The following is a 17,958-nucleotide window of genomic DNA, read 5'->3' on the forward strand; positions in this document are numbered from 1 at the left end:
CAAATTCCTCCAATGACCGCATAATACACAATCACCTTTTTCTTGTTTTCTTTATTGTTTTAATTAATAGATTGGCCAGTGGTTTGTTTCTTCACATTAGACTTTTCCTGCCAAATTCCATTACAGTGGGCAGGTGTTCTGACAGCCCTAAGTTAGCTGTAAGTGATTCTGTATCCTTACTGGAGCATCCAGCTTCACAATCCACACCAGCATGAAGAATTTTGGAGCTTTAAACTCTTTTATTAATGAGTCATGAGTAGATCAGAACTTACATCCCTTGACACTAGCTGCAACAATTTCCCATGAGCTTTCTGCCTATGAGCTTTCTTCCCATTTCTCTTTTTCACAGACTGAATGTTTTCATGTCTGAGATAATCGCAATGGAATTAACCAAAGTAGCCTAGAACCAAATGAAGGAAGGAGTATGTTTCCAGTACCTGCCTCTGCGGGTGTAATATGACCTCCACGTGTGCTCTGGGACACACAGTGGTGCTCCATTCAGCTTCCGCAGCTGCTGAACTAGTGCCTATTTCAAGGAAAGACTAAATTCTTCTTTCCCCAATGAACTGCGTGATGAGAAAAAACAAAAGTCTTATTCACTTGGAAGTCCTTCGTGTGCTCGAAATACAAACACTATGAACATTAGTTACAGATGCAGAAAGCCTGACATGAATAATCAATGGTATCTCCCCAACCACCCTTACCTAGCTGCCCATGGAAGCTTTATCCTCTCTTTTCAAAGCACTTTCAAAGTTTCAGTTTTTTGATTTTACAAAAACTGTTGTGAAATATATCATTCATATAAAAATACATATAATGAGAGCAATTTTAAAGACTAATAATTATGTAAATGTTCATAAAGTTTTCCACCCAGATGAAGCAATGGAGCATTGTCATGAACCTTACAGTCCCCTGTCGGTCTCCTCCTGAATTATCTTCCTCTCTGTCTTCAACAGACGTGATCACCACTTTGAATTTTTTGTTAATCATTCTTGCTTTACTTTCTCAAATGATTGTATTAGGGTTGTCCAGACAAACAGATTAGTAGGATGCCCATAATATAGAAAACTATTTATTATAAGGAACAGACTCACAATTATGGACACTAACAAGACCCAGTATTTTCAGGGTGAGTCAGCAAACCGGAGGCCCAGGAAAGCGAGGATGTGGTCACAGTGTGAAGGCTGGTAGACTCGGTGCTCAGGAAGAGTTGATGTATCCGTTGGAGTCCAAAAGCAGGAAAAAAGCTGTTGTCCCAGTTTTAAAGCCATCAGATGGGAAGAATTCTCACTTGTCTGGGGGAAGGTCAGCCTTTTTATTCTACTCAGGCCTTCAGTTGACTGGATGAGGGCCACCTATATTATGGATGACAGTCTGCTTTACTCAGTCTACTGTGTTAAATGTTAATTCCATCAAAAGTTCCTCACAGAAACATCCAGAATAATGTTTGACCAACTATGTGGGCACCCCATGGTCCAGTCAAGTTGACACATAAAATTAGCCATTCTATGGTTATATTACATATGAAAGTACCCCTAAACAATAAATATTCTGTTTTGCCTCATTTAAAACTTTACAATAAGTAAAATCATCTTGCATGTATTTTTCTGTTATTTTCTTTTACTCAGCATCAGGTTTGTGGCATGATTGATTCATGTAGTTTATTTTTTTCCCCCTTCCATTTTGTATTCTGTCTGATAAACTACAATGCATTTATCCACTCTGTTTTGATGAATATATCAATTGTCTACAGTTTCTTTACAAGTCTTAGAATAGCTGCTATGACTATCTTGGTGCAAACCTGTTGCTTTTGGTTGCGTTATTCAGATCGGCTCTATCTCTACTAGTATTTAAGATATAGACCAGGCTACTGTAGCAAAGCCCAACAGATCTGTGACTTACACAAGGTAGAAGTAGTTCTCTCTTCTAAAACAGTGTAAGCATCAGTAATCCTGGGCTGCTACCTACTGTACCTTGAATAGGTACAGTACATATGCATACACACCTCTCACCATATATAACCCAACGCTCCCTCTCTAAGGACCACAATCCCTCCCTGAAATCTCATGCAGAAGTGTGGAATCTCTGAGTAATGCCCTGTTCACACCACTAGGTCTGGCTATGGGACCCCGCCACCCATCAGTACAGGCTACTTATATGTCCACCCTCTTCACACTCCTACACAGTAGTGGAAGATAAATAAGAGAATGACAATAAAAACTCTCCAAGGAAAGGGAACATAGGGGACATCCAGCAGTCACTCCTCCATAGGAAAAGTTTAATGCTGCTGGGCAGGCTTTGTGGAGACTTCCTGTCCCGGCAGTGGAGGAAGATTCTTGCTTAGCTCATGTGGATCCTATTGTTTTATGTTTCTGGCAGAAACTCCTTTGTCTTTTGCCGACTGGCTTTGCCATTAGAAGGTGCTTTCCTGTCTATTTCACATCCTGTGGTCACATGGAAATGGCTATTGGAAAATGCTTTCTTCTTGTGGAGGCAATGATATTGCTGGCAACTCCTGCTCATCCAGACTTGGGGGCTTGACTCCTTAAAGGAGTCAAAAAGCACAGATTTTTGCAGGCTGGACATGTCAGGGTTTTGGCAAAATTCCCTTAGGCATCTTAGACTGCTGGCTTTAGGTCAGTTTCATGTTAGAGTGACCACAGCCAAAGATCTTATGTCAAACAGAGCTGTTCAAGTAGTGCATTGGGTATGCTGGTTAGCCACAAACAGATTACAAATACACCCAAGATATTATTTCCCTTAGCCTCTGTTTGGGATGGCTGGAGCACACAGGCCGGTCACCATTGGCCATGAGTAGCCTCATTCATGTATGCCTATGGAGACACAAAGGTTATAGTATATTATAGGGACATGATGTGGACAGTGCTGGAAAGCACTAATCTAAACAGAGTTGTCCAGTTCTGGAGTTTTATTAATGATCTCTGTGTTTTGCCAATCCCACTCTACTTCAGTCTATTGGCAGTTACCTTGAAGTTATTCAAGATAAAGGAATTGAGAGGGAGGGCTGTGTCAGCATGTGGAAAACCTGCCAAAGAATCTCAGGAGATAGATTTAGCAGATGACTTGCTGCAGGCCTGCAGACTCCAACCTGCTGTGTCTGCATTCTCAGAGCCTACAGTGCACCTTCCAAGGCCATGACACCGAGATTCTGTTCCTACAGTTCCACTTCCAGGGTTGAAATCTGCATGTGTTATGATACTGATACTGTATCAAAGACTCAAACCAGTCAGGAGTTTATTTCCCTCTTATGTAGCAGGGATCACATAATCAATCCAAGAGGTTTATAGTGTCCAGGGCCCACATTCCTATCTTATTGGTCTTCCCCTCGACACATGCCTCCATCTCATGGTTCATCTCTAGCTCCTACCTTCACATACCTATTCCAGCTAGCAGGAAGGGAGACAGGAGGGACCTGGACAGACCACATTTTCCTTTTAAGGGTATTATCCAGAGGGGGTACTTGTCACTGCTGCATTTTTTCCTTTACCAAGAACTTGGTCAAATGGACACACCTGGGTATCAAGGAAGTTGGGAATTATGGTCTTTATTCTGGATAGCCAAACACTTGTTTCAGGAAAGGAAAATAGCTCGACATATCAGGCTGAAAGTAGCTGTGACTGCCACAATCCTTATTTTTCTTTGCTTTATCTAGACTTGATTGAGCACGTTTTTAAAATCTTCTACTATGCCAGTAGATTTGCCAATTTCTCCTTGAATTCTATTAACTTTTGCTTTATATTTTTCTAATCTATAGTATTAGGGTATTCAAAGTTAGAAATGTTATATCGGGGGGGCGGAGCAAGATGGCCGAATAGGAACAGCTCCAGTCTCCAACTCCCAGCGCGAGCGACACAGAAGACCGGTGATTTCTGCATTTTCAACTGAGGTACTGGGTTCATCTCACTGGGGAGTGCCGGACGATCGGTGCTGGTCAGCTGCTGCAGCCCGACCAGTGAGAGCTGAAGCAGGGCGAGGCATTGCCTCACCTGGGAAGCGCAAGGGGGAAGGGAATCCCTTTTCCTAGCCAGGGGAACTGAGACACACAACACCTGGAAAATCGGGTAACTCCCACCCCAATACTGCGCTTTAAGCAACAGGCACACCAGGAGATCATATCCCACACCTGGCCGGGAGGGTTCCACACCCACGGAGCCTCCCTCATTGATCTACCGGCAAGGCAGCAGCGAGGCTGGGGGAGGGGCGCCCGCCATTACTGAGGCTTAAGTAGGTAAACAAAGCTGCTGGGAAGCTCGAACTGGGTGGAGCTCACAGCAGCTCAAGGAAACCTGCCTGTCTCTGTAGACTCCACCTCTGGGGACAGGGCAATAACAAACACAGCCGAAACCTCTGCAGACGCAAAGGACTCTGTCTGACAGCTTTGAAGAGAGCAGTGGATCTCCCAACACGGAGGTTGAGATCTGAGAAGGGACAGACTCCCTGCTCAAGTGGGTCCCTGACCCCTGAGTAGCCTAACTGGGAGACATCTCCCACTAGGGGCAGTCTGACACCCCACACCTCACAGGGTGGAGTACACCCCTGAGAGGAAGCTTCCAAAGCAAGAATCAGACAGGTTCACTCGCTGTTCAGAAATATTCTATCTTCTGCAGCCTCTGCTGCTGATACCCAGGCAAACAGGGTCTGGAGTGGACCTCAAGCAATCTCCAACAGACCTACAGCTGAGGGTCCTGACTGTTAGAAGGAAAACTATCAAACAGGAAGGACACCTACACCAAAACCCCATCAGTACATCACCATCATCAAAGACCAGAGGCAGATAAAACCACAAAGATGGGGAAAAAGCAGGGCAGAAAAGCTGGAAATTCAAAAACTAAGAGTGCATCTCCCCCGGCAAAGGAGCGCAGCTCATCGCCAGCAACGGATCAAAGCTGGACGGAGAATGACTTTGACGAGATGAGAGAAGAAGGCTTCAGTCCATCAAATTTCTCAGAGCTAAAGGAGGAATTACGTACCCAGCGCAAAGAAACTAAAAATCTTGAAAAAAAAGTGGAAGAATTGATGGCTAGAGTAATTAATGCAGAGAAGGTCCTAAATGAAATGAAAGAGATGAAAACCATGACACGAGAAATACGTGACAAATGCACAAGCTTCAGTAACCGACTCGATCAACTGGAAGAAAGAGTATCTGCGATTGAGGATCAAATGAATGAAATGAAGCGAGAAGAGAAACCAAAAGAAAAAAGAAGAAAAAGAAATGAACAAAGCCTGCAAGAAGTATGGGATTATGTAAAAACACCAAATCTACGTCTGATTGGGGTGCCTGAAAGTGAGGGGGAAAATGGAACCAAGTTGGAAAACACTCTTCAGGATATCATCCAGGAGAACTTCCCCAACCTAGTAGGGCAGGCCAACATTCAAATCCAGGAAATACAGAGAACGCCACAAAGATACTCCTCGAGAAGAGCAACTCCAAGACACATAATTGCCAGATTCACCAAAGTTGAAATGAAGGAAAAAATCTTAAGGGCAGCCAGAGAGAAAGGTCGGGTTACCCACAAAGGGAAGCCCATCAGACTAACAGCAGATCTCTCGGCAGAAACTCTCCAAGCCAGAAGAGAGTGGGGGCCAATATTCAACATTCTTAAAGAAAAGAATTTTAAACCCAGAATTTCATATCCAGCCAAACTAAGTTTCATAAGTGAAGGAGAAATAAAATCCTTTACAGATAAGCAAATGCTTAGAGATTTTGTCACCACTAGGCCTGCCTTACAAGAGACCCTGAAGGAAGCACTAAACATGGAAAGGAACAACCGGTACCAGCCATTGCAAAAACATGCCAAAATGTAAAGACCATCGAGGCTAGGAAGAAACTGCATCAACTAACGAGCAAAATAACCAGTTAATATCATAATGGCAGGATCAAGTTCACACATAACAATCTTAACCTTAAATGTAAATGGACTAAATGCTCCAATTAAAAGACACAGACTGGCAAACTGGATAAAGAGTCAAGACCCATCAGTCTGCTGTATTCAGGAGACCCATCTCACACGCAGAGACATACATAGGCTCAAAATAAAGGGATGGAGGAAGATTTACCAAGCAAATGGAGAACAAAAAAAAGTGGGGCTTGCAATACTAGTCTCTGATAAAACAGACTTTAAACCATCAAAGATCAAAAGAGACAAAGAAGGCCATTACATAATGGTAAAGGGATCAATTCAACAGGAAGAGCTAACTATCCTAAATATATATGCACCCAATACAGGAGCACCCAGATTCATAAAGCAAGTCCTTAGAGACTTACAAAGAGACTTAGACTCCCATACAATAATAATGGGAGACTTCAACACTCCACTGTCAGCATTAGACAGATCAACGAGACAGAAAGTTAACAAGGATATCCAGGAATTGAACTCATCTCTGCAGCAAGCAGACCTAATAGACATCTATAGAACTCTCCACCCCAAATCAACAGAATATACATTCTTCTCAGCACCACATCGTACTTACTCCAAAATCGACCACGTAATTGGAAGTAAACCACTCCTCAGCAAATGTACAAAAACAGAAATTATAACAAACTGTCACTCAGACCACAGTGCAATCAAACTAGAACTCAGGACTAAGAAACTCAATCAAAACCGCTCAACTACATGGAAACTGAACAACCTGCTCCTGAATGACTACTGGGTACATAACGAAATGAAGGCAGAAATAAAGATGTTCTTTGAAACCAATGAGAACAAAGATACAACATACCAGAATCTCTGGGACACATTTAAAGCAGTGTGTAGAGGGAAATTTATAGCACTAAATGCTCACAAGAGAAAGCAGGAAAGATCTAAAATTGACACTCTAACATCGCAATTAAAAGAACTAGAGAAGCAAGAGCAAACACATTCGAAAGCTAGCAGAAGGCTAGAAATAACTAAGATCAGAGCAGAACTGAAGGAGATAGAGACACAAAAAACTCTCCAAAAAATCAATGAATCCAGGAGTTGGTTTTTTGAAAAGATCAACAAATTTGACAGACCACTAGCAAGACTAATAAAGAAGAAAAGAGAGAAGAATCAAATCGACGCAATTAAAAATGATAAAGGGAATATCACCACCGACCCCACAGAAATACAAACTACCATCAGAGAATACTATAAACACCTCTACGCAAATAAACTGGAAAATCTAGAAGAAATGGATAATTTCCTGGACACTTACACTCTTCCAAGACTAAACCAGGAAGAAGTTGAATCCCTGAATAGACCAATAGCAGGCTCTGAAATTGAGGCAATAATTAATAGCCTACCAACCACAAAAAGTCCAGGACCAGATGGATTCACAGCTGAATTCTACCAGAGGTACAAGGAGGAGTTGGTACCATTGCTTCTGAAACTATTCCAATCAATAGAAAAAGAGGGAATCCTCCCTAACTCATTTTATGAGGCCAACATCATCCTGATACCAAAGCCTGGCAGAGACACAACAAAAAAAAGAGAATTTTAGACCAATATCCCTGATGAACATCGATGCAAAAATCCTCAATAAAATACTGGCAAACTGGATTCAGCAACACATCAAAAAGCTTATCCACCATGATCAAGTGGGCTTCATCCCTGGGATGCAAGGCTGGTTCAACATTCGCAAATCAATAAACATAATCCAGCATATAAACAGAACCAAAGACAAGAACCACATGATTATCTCAATTGATGCAGAAAAGGCTTTTGACAAAATTCAACAGCCCTTCATGCTAAAAACGCTCAATAAATTCGGTATTGATGGAACGTACCTCAAAATAATAAGAGCTATTTATGACAAACCCACAGCCAATATCATACTGAATGGGCAAAAACTGGAAAAATTCCCTTTGAAAACTGGCACAAGACAGGGATGCCCTCTCTCACCACTCCTATGCAACATAGTGTTGGAAGTTCTGGCTAGGGCAATAAGGCAAGAGAAAGAAATCAAGGGTATTCAGTTAGGAAAAGAAGAAGTCAAATTGTCCCTGTTTGCAGATGACATGATTGTATATTTAGAAAACCCCATTGTCTCAGCCCAAAATCTCCTTAAGCTGATAAGCAACTTCAGCAAAGTCTCAGGATACAAAATTAATGTGCAAAAATCACAAGCATTCTTATACACCAGTAACAGACAAACAGAGAGCCAAATCAGGAATGAACTTCCATTCACAATTGCTTCAAAGAGAATAAAATACCTAGGAATCCAACTTATAAGGGATGTAAAGGACCTCTTCAAGGAGAACTACAAAACACTGCTCAGTGAAATAAAAGAGGACACAAACAAATGGAAGAACATACCATGCTCATGGATAGGAAGAATCAATATCGTGAAAATGACCATACTGCCCAAGGTAATTTATAGATTCAATGCCATCCCCATCAAGCTACCAATGAGTTTCTTCACAGAATTGGAAAAAACTGCTTTAAAGTTCATATGGAACCAAAAAAGAGCCCGCATCTCCAAGACAATCCTAAGTCAAAAGAACAAAGCTGGAGGCATCATGCTACCTGACTTCAAACTATACTACAAGGCTACAGTAACCAAAACAGCATGGTACTGGTACCAAAACAGAGATATAGACCAATGGAACAGAACAGAGGCCTCAGAAATAATACCACACATCTACAGCCATCTGATCTTTGACAAACCTGAGAGAAACAAGAAATGGGGAAAGGATTCCCTATTTAATAAATGGTGCTGGGAAAATTGGCTAGCCATAAGTAGAAAGCTGAAACTGGATCCTTTCCTTACTCCTTATACGAAAATTAATTCAAGATGGATTAGAGACTTAAATGTTAGACCTAATACCATAAAAATCCTAGAGGAAAACCTAGGTAGTACCATTCAGGACATAGGCATGGGCAAAGACTTCATGTCTAAAACACCAAAAGCAACGGCAGCAAAAGCCAAAATTGACAAATGGGATCTCATTAAACTAAAGAGCTTCTGCACAGCAAAAGAAACTACCATCAGAGTGAACAGGCAACCTACAGAATGGGAGAAAATTTTTGCAATCTACTCATCTGACAAAGGGCTAATATCCAGAACCTACAAAGAACTCAAACAAATTTACAAGAAAAAAACAAACAACCCCATCAAAAAGTGGGCAAAGGATATGAACAGACATTTCTCAAAAGAAGACATTTACACAGCCAACAGACACATGAAAAAATGCTCATCATCACTGGGCATCAGAGAAATGCAAATCAAAACCACAATGAGATACCATCTCACACCCGTTAGAATGGTGATCATTAAAAAGTCAGGAAACAACAGGTGCTGGAGAGGATGTGGAGAAATAGGAACACTTTTACACTGTTGGTGGGATTGTAAACTAGTTCAACCATTATGGAAAACAGTATGGCGATTCCTCAAGGATCTAGAACTAGATGTACCATATGACCCAGCCATCCCATTACTGGGTATATACCCAAAGGATTATAAATTATGCTGCTATAAAGACACATGCACATGTATGTTTATTGCAGCACTATTCACAATAGCAAAGACTTGGAATCAACCCAAATGTCCATCAGTGACAGATTGGATTAAGAAAATGTGGCACATATACACCATGGAATACTATGCAGCCATAAAAAAGGATGAGTTTGTGTCCTTTGTAGGGACATGGATGCAGCTGGAAACCATCATTCTTAGCAAACTATCACAAGAACAGAAAACCAAACACCGCATGTTCTCACTCATAGGCGGGAACTGAACAATGAGATCACTTGGACTCAGGAAGGGGAACATCACACACCGGGGCCTATCATGGGGAGGGGGGAGGGGGGACGGATTGCACTGGGAGTTATACCTGATGTAAATGACGAGTTGATGGGTGCAGCACACCAACATGGCACAAGTATACATATGTAACAAACCTGCACGTTATGCACATGTACCCTACAACTTAAAGTATAATAATAATGAATAAATTAAAAAAAGAAAAAGAAATGTTATATCTTCCTGGTGAAATTAACCACTTGTTAACATGCTGTGATCTTTATCTCTTATACTATTTTTTGGTATCAAATTCTATTTTGCCTAAAATGTATGTGTTGCCTTCTTCTTCTCTTTTTGTGGTATTTGCCTGATGTATCTTTTTCTATTGTTTTACTTTCAATCATCTTAAGTTTTCATATTTCTAGTATAAAGAGTATATAGCAGAATTTTTAATGTATATTCACCTAATGGACTAGTACTATATTAATATGTTCATGTAATATTTAACATACACGTGGCTTGTTTCCAGTCTTTTGCTATTACAAATAGAGGTGCAATATTTAGCCATGTGCTGAGATTAATTTGTATTTTTTTCTGATATATCTTTGGAATAGATTCTTAGACATGAGTTGATATGTAAAAGAGTAAGTGCCTATGTTTTGTACTACATATTCTCCTCCCCTGAGGTGGAAGCATTTTGTGATACCAAGTGCAATAGATTAGAACCTCTGTTTCTCTACAGCAGAACAGCAGTGGAGAAGGAGGCAGTCTGGTATTTTTTTCCATTTAGTAGTTGCAAAGTATAATCTCAGGATACTTTTAATATGACCAAAGTTTATCATTTCGCTATATGTTAAGGAGTCATTTGCGTTTCTATTTTCTGTGAAGTATCAGCAATACTTTAAATTTTTGACCTGAGGATCTTTGGTCTTCACATTTAAATCCATGTTTTGGTATCAGGTGATGGAAGGCTATAGTAATGAATTCTCAGAGGAGACTTTTTTTTCCCGATACACCCAGAGCCAAGAGTAAGATTGAAACTTCTACAGAATGGAGTTGTGGCTAGTTCACCTCCTTGAGGTCTCACTCTTCTGAGTCTTGGCTCTCTGCAGTGTTTTCTAACCTGTTCTTTTCTCCTTGAGCTCCAGAGGTTTGTTTCTTGGGCCCTCTCATATGTAAAAGAATGGCCTCCAGCCTCCAGCACCCTGGGGATACAGACCTTGATGCCTCTTTAGCTTATTTTGAAGCAATTATACCTACTTTATATCTAGCCTATAATGTTTTTCTTCTTACTTTATTGGCTATTCAGCTATGGTTAAAAATAGTTTTTGGAAAATAATTTTATTCTACATTTTCAAGTCTTGAGAAACAGAAGAATATTTTCGGTACAGGTAGTCTATAATATTGCAAAAAATGAAAGCCTTCAGTGTTGTATTTTTATAAACATATAAATGAATATTTGTTTATTGACCAGACAAGTGGAAGCTCCATGACAGTTTTTGAATGAATACAAATGAATGTGAACAATACAAAGACGATAGTGATGAACAAGACAGTGGAGATACTAGAGATGGTATCCAGAATTAAATTCAGACTCCAGGACACAGCCATACCCTGACAGGTCTGCAGGCCCTGAGAGGTTGTGTGTTTGTGCGAGGAATCAATACTAAACTGAAGTAGTAGCTGATGTGGCAATGTATAAGCAACAAAGAGCAACTGAAAAAGTGAATTAGCCATGGTTATTGACTAGAAATAAAATAATGAAGTTATTATCATTTCCAATTTATTTAAGCACTGGAGATGTGACAAGGAAGAAAATCTGACGTGGGCATTATTAAAGGACAAAAGAAGACATTGAAAGAATCATCTCATGGGTGGTTGAACAAGAGAATGGTAAAATCAAAAAGTGATCTATGGCCTGCTTCCTGCCAAGATGGAATAACAGGACTTGATTATACTCCCTCTCCACCCTACACCACCCTCTAATCTTAAGAGCTAAATAACAGAAAAATATATCATAAAATGTTTTTCAGACATCAGATAACAAACAGTGCAAGACAGTGGTCTCTGAGAGAGTATAAATAAACAAGGTGAAGCCTACCATTTCCCCATCCTATATCTTGTAGAATGTTCCCAGGCCATAGTACAGCAAGGGAAAAGCCAGGCAAAGCCTTGAGTTCTCCTTGAGTTGAGGAGTGGAGATGGGAGTTTTCAAGGCTGAGAGATTCTGAATTCACAGCCCAGGGGACCAGAGAAAGGAGGTCGAGAGAGAGAGAGAGAGAGAGAGAGAGAGAGAGAGAGAGAGGGAGGGAGGGAGAAAGGGATGGAGAAAGGGATGGAGAAAGGGATGGAGAGAGGGAGGGAGGGAGAGAAAGAGAGAGAGAAAGAGAGATCCACTTGCTAACTAGCTTATGCATATGACAAAACCACCTGAGTTCAGGGAAAGAACTACCAAAAAGGAGAAGGTAAAGCAACCCTGGAATGAACATAGGGCTGGGATCATTCCTGTTCCCATCCGCCAGAGCAGACAAACCTTGTAACTCACAGAGCACTAGGTAGAGTACTCAGAAGGCTATGCTTCTAATAGCAGAGCAAAATCAGGCTTAGAATAAAGGCTCTTCTGGTCCCACTTTACAAAGCTTAAAAGCAAGCCTCAAAAAGATCCAAGAATTTCCAAGTAACTTTGTAAATTTCAAAATATTTGGCATCTAAATCTATTAGATGTCAAGTGCTCACCAACTACACATGACTAGTGGCTATCATACTGGAAAATATTTAGATCCAAGAGCATCTTCATCTTTGCAGAAAGTCGATCACACAAAGAGTTGATCAGGCCATAGATCATGCAAAGAAGCAGGAAAGTATGATTCATGAGCAGAAAAAGTCAACTTATCAAAGCTTACCTGGAAATAACAGAGGTGATAGAATTAGTACCAAGTATATTGAACCAGTTATTACGACTGTATCCTATATGTTGAAGAAGTCAGAGGAATACATGAGCATGTTAAGGAGAAATCTAGAATAGATGAAAAAGTTTCCAGCTGAACATCTATATATGAAAAACACAATGTCTGAGATGAAAAGCAAATAGAATTGGATTAAAAAGATGTGTCAAACTCAAACAATGAAATTCAGAAAAACTGACTCAGAGTTTATTTGAGAACAAAGCATGAAGATGACCCCTGAGAAACATAGATCCCAAAGGAATGAGGTCACTGCTCAAGAGTGGGGAAGTTAAAGTTTCAGTCATGTAAGCAGACACAAACATTTTTTAAAGAAAAATGCTTAAGTTTATTAGTCAGGGAATTGAATCAATAAATATTGATCTTTAGCAGGAAACAAGTAAAAAAAAAACTTCTATTGCTAACAGATATATGAGGGAAAAGATTCTCATGCCTTGTAGGTATGATTTTTTCCCCCATAATATTGCTAATGTGATGACACCAGTGGTTTCTATTCGGGGAGAAACATGTTGTAATGAAAAGTTTGGTTTATTTGTACTTGGAATACTATTATGTGGCTTAGCCACTTAATAGTACCATGTCTCAGACAACTCATGATTCTCATGATTCTCTGCCATGGGCTTCAGTTTATTCATCAAGACAGAGAGTTTCATCTAAGTTATCAGATAAAACTCTTTGATCTAATTTTCCTCATAGTGAATGGAAGTAACCATCCTTAGGTGTGTACTTTTCTCTGAGGTTGAATATCAGATAGCGTGTAGACGAGGTTTTTGGAAAAGATACAGTGGGATTCAGAGAATATTAGGACAAGCCATGAGTTTTTCAAGTACCAGAGTCCAAGAATAAGTTATATAAATTTTCTAAATGTAAACTGCAGTAAAGAAGGGGCTTGTAAAGAAGGGTCGATTTCTTGGTTGCATTTGTTTTTGGATCTGTTCTGCAGGCATAGAACAGCACTGTCCAGCAGAACTTTCTGCAAAGATGAAGATGCTCTTGGATCTAAGTATTTTCCAATATAATAGCCACTAGTCACGTGTAGTTGGCAAGCACTTGACATGTGTTAGTGAAACTAAGGAACTGAATTTTTAAATGTTATTTAATTCTAATTAATTTAACTTTCAATTTAAAAAGCTACACTTGGATAGAATAGTACTATATTGGACAGGACACGAAGCTAGGCTACACACACCTATTATTAAATGTTCATGTGAGGTAGATTATAACCAGATGCCAAATAGATTCCAACAAGAGATATGTGAGGTTTGTATTTGCCAAGGCTAAAATGAATATTAAAATGTTTTTGGTGAGGCAAAGAACAGAAAAAGGGAACTATTAACAGAAGATTTTAAATTTGAGGAAATTTACCCAAAGAAGACAGTAGAAGCTAAATATTCAGACTTATCCACCAGAAGTCCACACGTGCTGGCCTAGGTGCTTTCTCAGGTCAGCTTTTGCTTTCTTTGCAGACTCCTTGCTGCCCAACACAATGTTTCCATTGCAATCCACGTCTTCAGTCCTCTGGAAGTTGTAGCCTGGACCCTACTCTTTTCTCTGTTGTGAGTCTCTGACATGGGCTTCAGCTTATTAGTGAAGACAGACAAATTTTAGCAGGATTACAACTTTATTTTTTATTTTTTTTTTTTCTGAGACAGAGTCTCACTCTGTTGCCCAGGCTGGAGCCCAGTGGGTGTGATCTCGGCTCACTGCAACCTCTGTCTCCCAGGTTCGAGCGATTCTCCTGCCTCAGCCTCCCAAGTAGCTGAGATTACAGGCATGCACCAGCATGCCCGGATTTTTTTTTTTTTTTTTTTAATCTTTTATTTTTAGTAGCAGTGGGGTTTCACCATGTTGGCCAGGCAGGTCTCAAACTCCTGACCTCAAGTAACCTGCCCGCCTCAGCTTCCCACAGTGTTGGGATTACAGGTGTAAGCCACCGCGCCTAGCCACTACTATTTTTTTTTTTTTAAGACCAGGGCACAGGGTATAGCAATTTGGTTACAGATTGCTACATTCTAAGGAAGATTACTTTATTACTTCATGATGGTAACGATCCTAGGAAGTCTTAACTCTGGCACCATTTGGTCTTCCTAATTATTTACAGGAGAAAAAGGCAGAAGTTGCAGCTACATGCCTTGTGACTCAGCCTGCACAGCCACACGCCTCTTAAGGCTCAGAATAATTTAAAGTTCCAACAGCTTTAAGTTTGAATTCATTAATTTCACAGATGCTAGATATTACAGAAGAAAATAGTAGTGAATTTGAAGATATACAGCAGAAACGATCTAAAATGAAATACAGAGAGGAAAATATCTGAGAAATAATGACCATCAGCTGTAGGACAAGTAAGTGTAGCTAATATGTTTATAATTTTGATGGGAATGCTTTGTATCTTGATTTTGGTTGTGGCTACATGACCATGTTTTCAAAATTGCAGAAATGTACACTAAAAATAGGGTGGATTTTTCTTCCATGTAAATTATAACTTGATAATTTTAAAAACTAGGAAAAAAAAGTGATCAGTAGCAAGCAATTAAACCAAGCTGAGCTTCTAGCAAAATAATGCAGGAGGACTTTGCACTTGGTGTATCTTCCTCCATGTTCAACGTTCTGTGCTTTTCCTTTCACTGTTTTATGAGCAGAAAGACCGAGGTTCCCTGTTCTGGCTCGCTCTTTATTAATGGTTGGGACTCAGACATATTGCTTAACCTTTTTGGGACTCATCTTGAAAGTGGAGGTGATTTAATTCACTTCCTAACTTAGTTCTACATTGAACAATACTCATTGAGTGCTGATGGAGGGCCAGGTACTGTGGGAAAAGAGACTTACTGGCTGCCTTCAAGGGGCTGAGTCACAGAATCACAGGATAAATAGAGCATATCTCTGAAACACTCAGAGATCCTCTGGTCTAACATAAAGCAACTGATGTCCCAACAATGAAAATAACTTCTGGCTCAAGGGTTTCGAATTCATTAGTGTCAGAGCTGTGAGTACAACCCGTCTCCTGTCTAAAATGCAGACCTATTGTTATTGATATGGTTAAAAATAAAAAGCTGTTCTTGTCCCTCCAGCAAAGGTTATTTTCCCTTTAATTTTGAGACGGTAAATCAGTAGATGCTTGCAGAAGCCAGGAGTACGGATTAGTGCTATTATTATTTTACCTGGACTGTGTTTTTAAAGAATTTCAATGTCATCTACATCTGAAAATACAGGAATTTTACATAAAAGTTGGGATTTTTTTAAAAAAGAATTTTAATATCTGGCTCTACTGGCACTGAAACTCACATTCTGATGGGGTGACAGTCACTGATAGGGTGACAGTCACTGAAAATAAATAGCTTTTCTAATTAGCTAAGACCCAGGATCTCCAGTGGCCATAGTTCTTACCCACTCACTCTACCTCTTTTATTTGTTACCTGTTTGGTCCCTAAAGACATTATATTTTACAATCCCTGCCTTAAATTTATGAGACTGCTCCCTAATGCCTGATTGTAGTTACCATCCAGCCAATATTATTTTGGGCACCACAGTGTTCCCAATGAATTGCCAAGGCAGCCATCAACACAAAACATCAGCAACATGGGCCTCACGCCATGCTATGATGATACTCAGTGGTTAAGGAACCTCAAGGCAGCAGCTAGGCTTTTGCAGCTGCATTCATAGATATAGGAGGTAGATCAATACATACAAATAAATGCTAAGGGCATTGATCTTCTATTTTTGATTTGTAAATTAATTAGAAAACTTTGATTTATTTCCATTTTTCCATTAAGGGGCCAATACAGCAAGGTATAATTTCCTTTGCTTTTTTTCTAGCTTTTTCTTTCTGGCTTTGCCTCAGAATTCAATCTAGTTTCATAAATCTGCATTACAAGGCAGCACAAAACACAGAAAGATTACAGTAAGTCAAACTGACTCCCCCCAACCTTGGTTCTCTCTTTACTAGTACCACAGAAACATTTAAAGCATTGTTAAGCAAATCTGGCCACATTCTCTGAAGTGCTTCATAAAAGGATAAACTAGATTATGCCTCAGAGTTGATGTGCCCTGTCTGGATAGCTGGCTACTCAGGGAGGTTTTAACCTCATTACTGCAACAAGTTAAGCAGTTTCAACATCGTGCCAAAATACAGCCCCACAGCCTGTAGGGTAAATGCCTCTCTGGAAAGATAAATCTCAAGTATCAGAAGAAGCTGGATTTTAATAGCAGGGTCCAGACAGGCAGTGTGCAAACCTAACTCCCATGTCTGTTCCTGACCACAGATTCAATGGAGTTGGGAGCCCGGGGCTGGTGTGGAATCTACAGGTAAAGGAGAAAGGAAGTGCTTATTGCATGACATTAAATTGGGTACTGAGTAGTGTGCCCCCAAATTTATGTCTACCTGGAACCTTGATATGTGACCTTTTTTGGTAATATGATCCTTGCAGATGCAACTAGATAAGATGAGGTCATACTGGATGACTATAAATCCAATCACTGGCATCCTTATGAGACACGGAGATATAGTGGAAACACACACAGAGGGGAAAAAAGGGCCATACCAAGACACAGGCAGAAATTAGAGTCTGCAGCTACAAACTGAGGAACACCAAGGATTGCTGGCCATCACCTGAAGCTAGGAAGAGGCAAGGAAGGATGCTTCTCCAAAGCCTTCAGAGGGAGCAGGGCTTTACTCAAGTCTTGATTTTGGATTTCTAGCCTCCAGAACTGTGGAAGAGAAAATTTCTAATGTTTTAAGCCATCCAGTTTGTGATCATTTGTGAAGGCACTCCTAGGAATCTAATATAAATTGTAATGCAAACATGCAATCAAAGGAGAAGGGCTGCTGATGATGCTGGCCAATATTGGACTTGGTCTGGAAGTAAGTTCAGGACAAGGGTGGCCCTTAGAGTGTATAGGTTCTCGGCAGAAAGAATGAGGTGGAATAAAGACTTGGCAACACTCAATAGGATTGTAATATGTACCACACAATATATGACATACAATACTCTAAAGCCAAATTTTAAGGCTAAATACAGATATTTGAGATAATGCCTTTCTTTCATCATCATGCTCTAAACCTGTGGAAATGCTAATGCCCCAGCTCTTATAGTCTATAAGTCCATAAAAACTCACCTTAAAAAGCAGTGCCCTGGTGAGAAGCATAGGAAGAAAAAGAGATGTCAGAAGGAGGAGAGAGAAGTGAGAAAGGAGAAACAGAGAGATATAGAATGCTAACATGGTGTGATTCATGTGGTTCAATCCTAGAATGAAGTTGCGGTCAAAAGAACATAAT

General features: G+C 40.1%; 1 long non-coding RNA gene across 2 annotated transcripts in view; it reads right to left on the reverse strand.

Moving 5' to 3' along the window:
- Positions 1-1,150: 1,150 nt before the first annotated feature.
- Positions 1,151-17,958, reverse strand: part of LOC139358104 (uncharacterized) — a 524,079-nt gene continuing 507,271 nt past the window's right edge. For both annotated transcript variants that reach the window (XR_011612441.1, XR_011612440.1), the window contains exon 4: positions 1,151-1,355. This is a non-coding gene — a long non-coding RNA (uncharacterized lncRNA). The remainder of the gene's footprint in view (positions 1,356-17,958) is intronic.

Source organism: Macaca nemestrina, chromosome 14 (genome assembly GCF_043159975.1).
Source record: "Macaca nemestrina isolate mMacNem1 chromosome 14, mMacNem.hap1, whole genome shotgun sequence".
Lineage (NCBI taxonomy): Eukaryota > Metazoa > Chordata > Mammalia > Primates > Cercopithecidae > Macaca > Macaca nemestrina.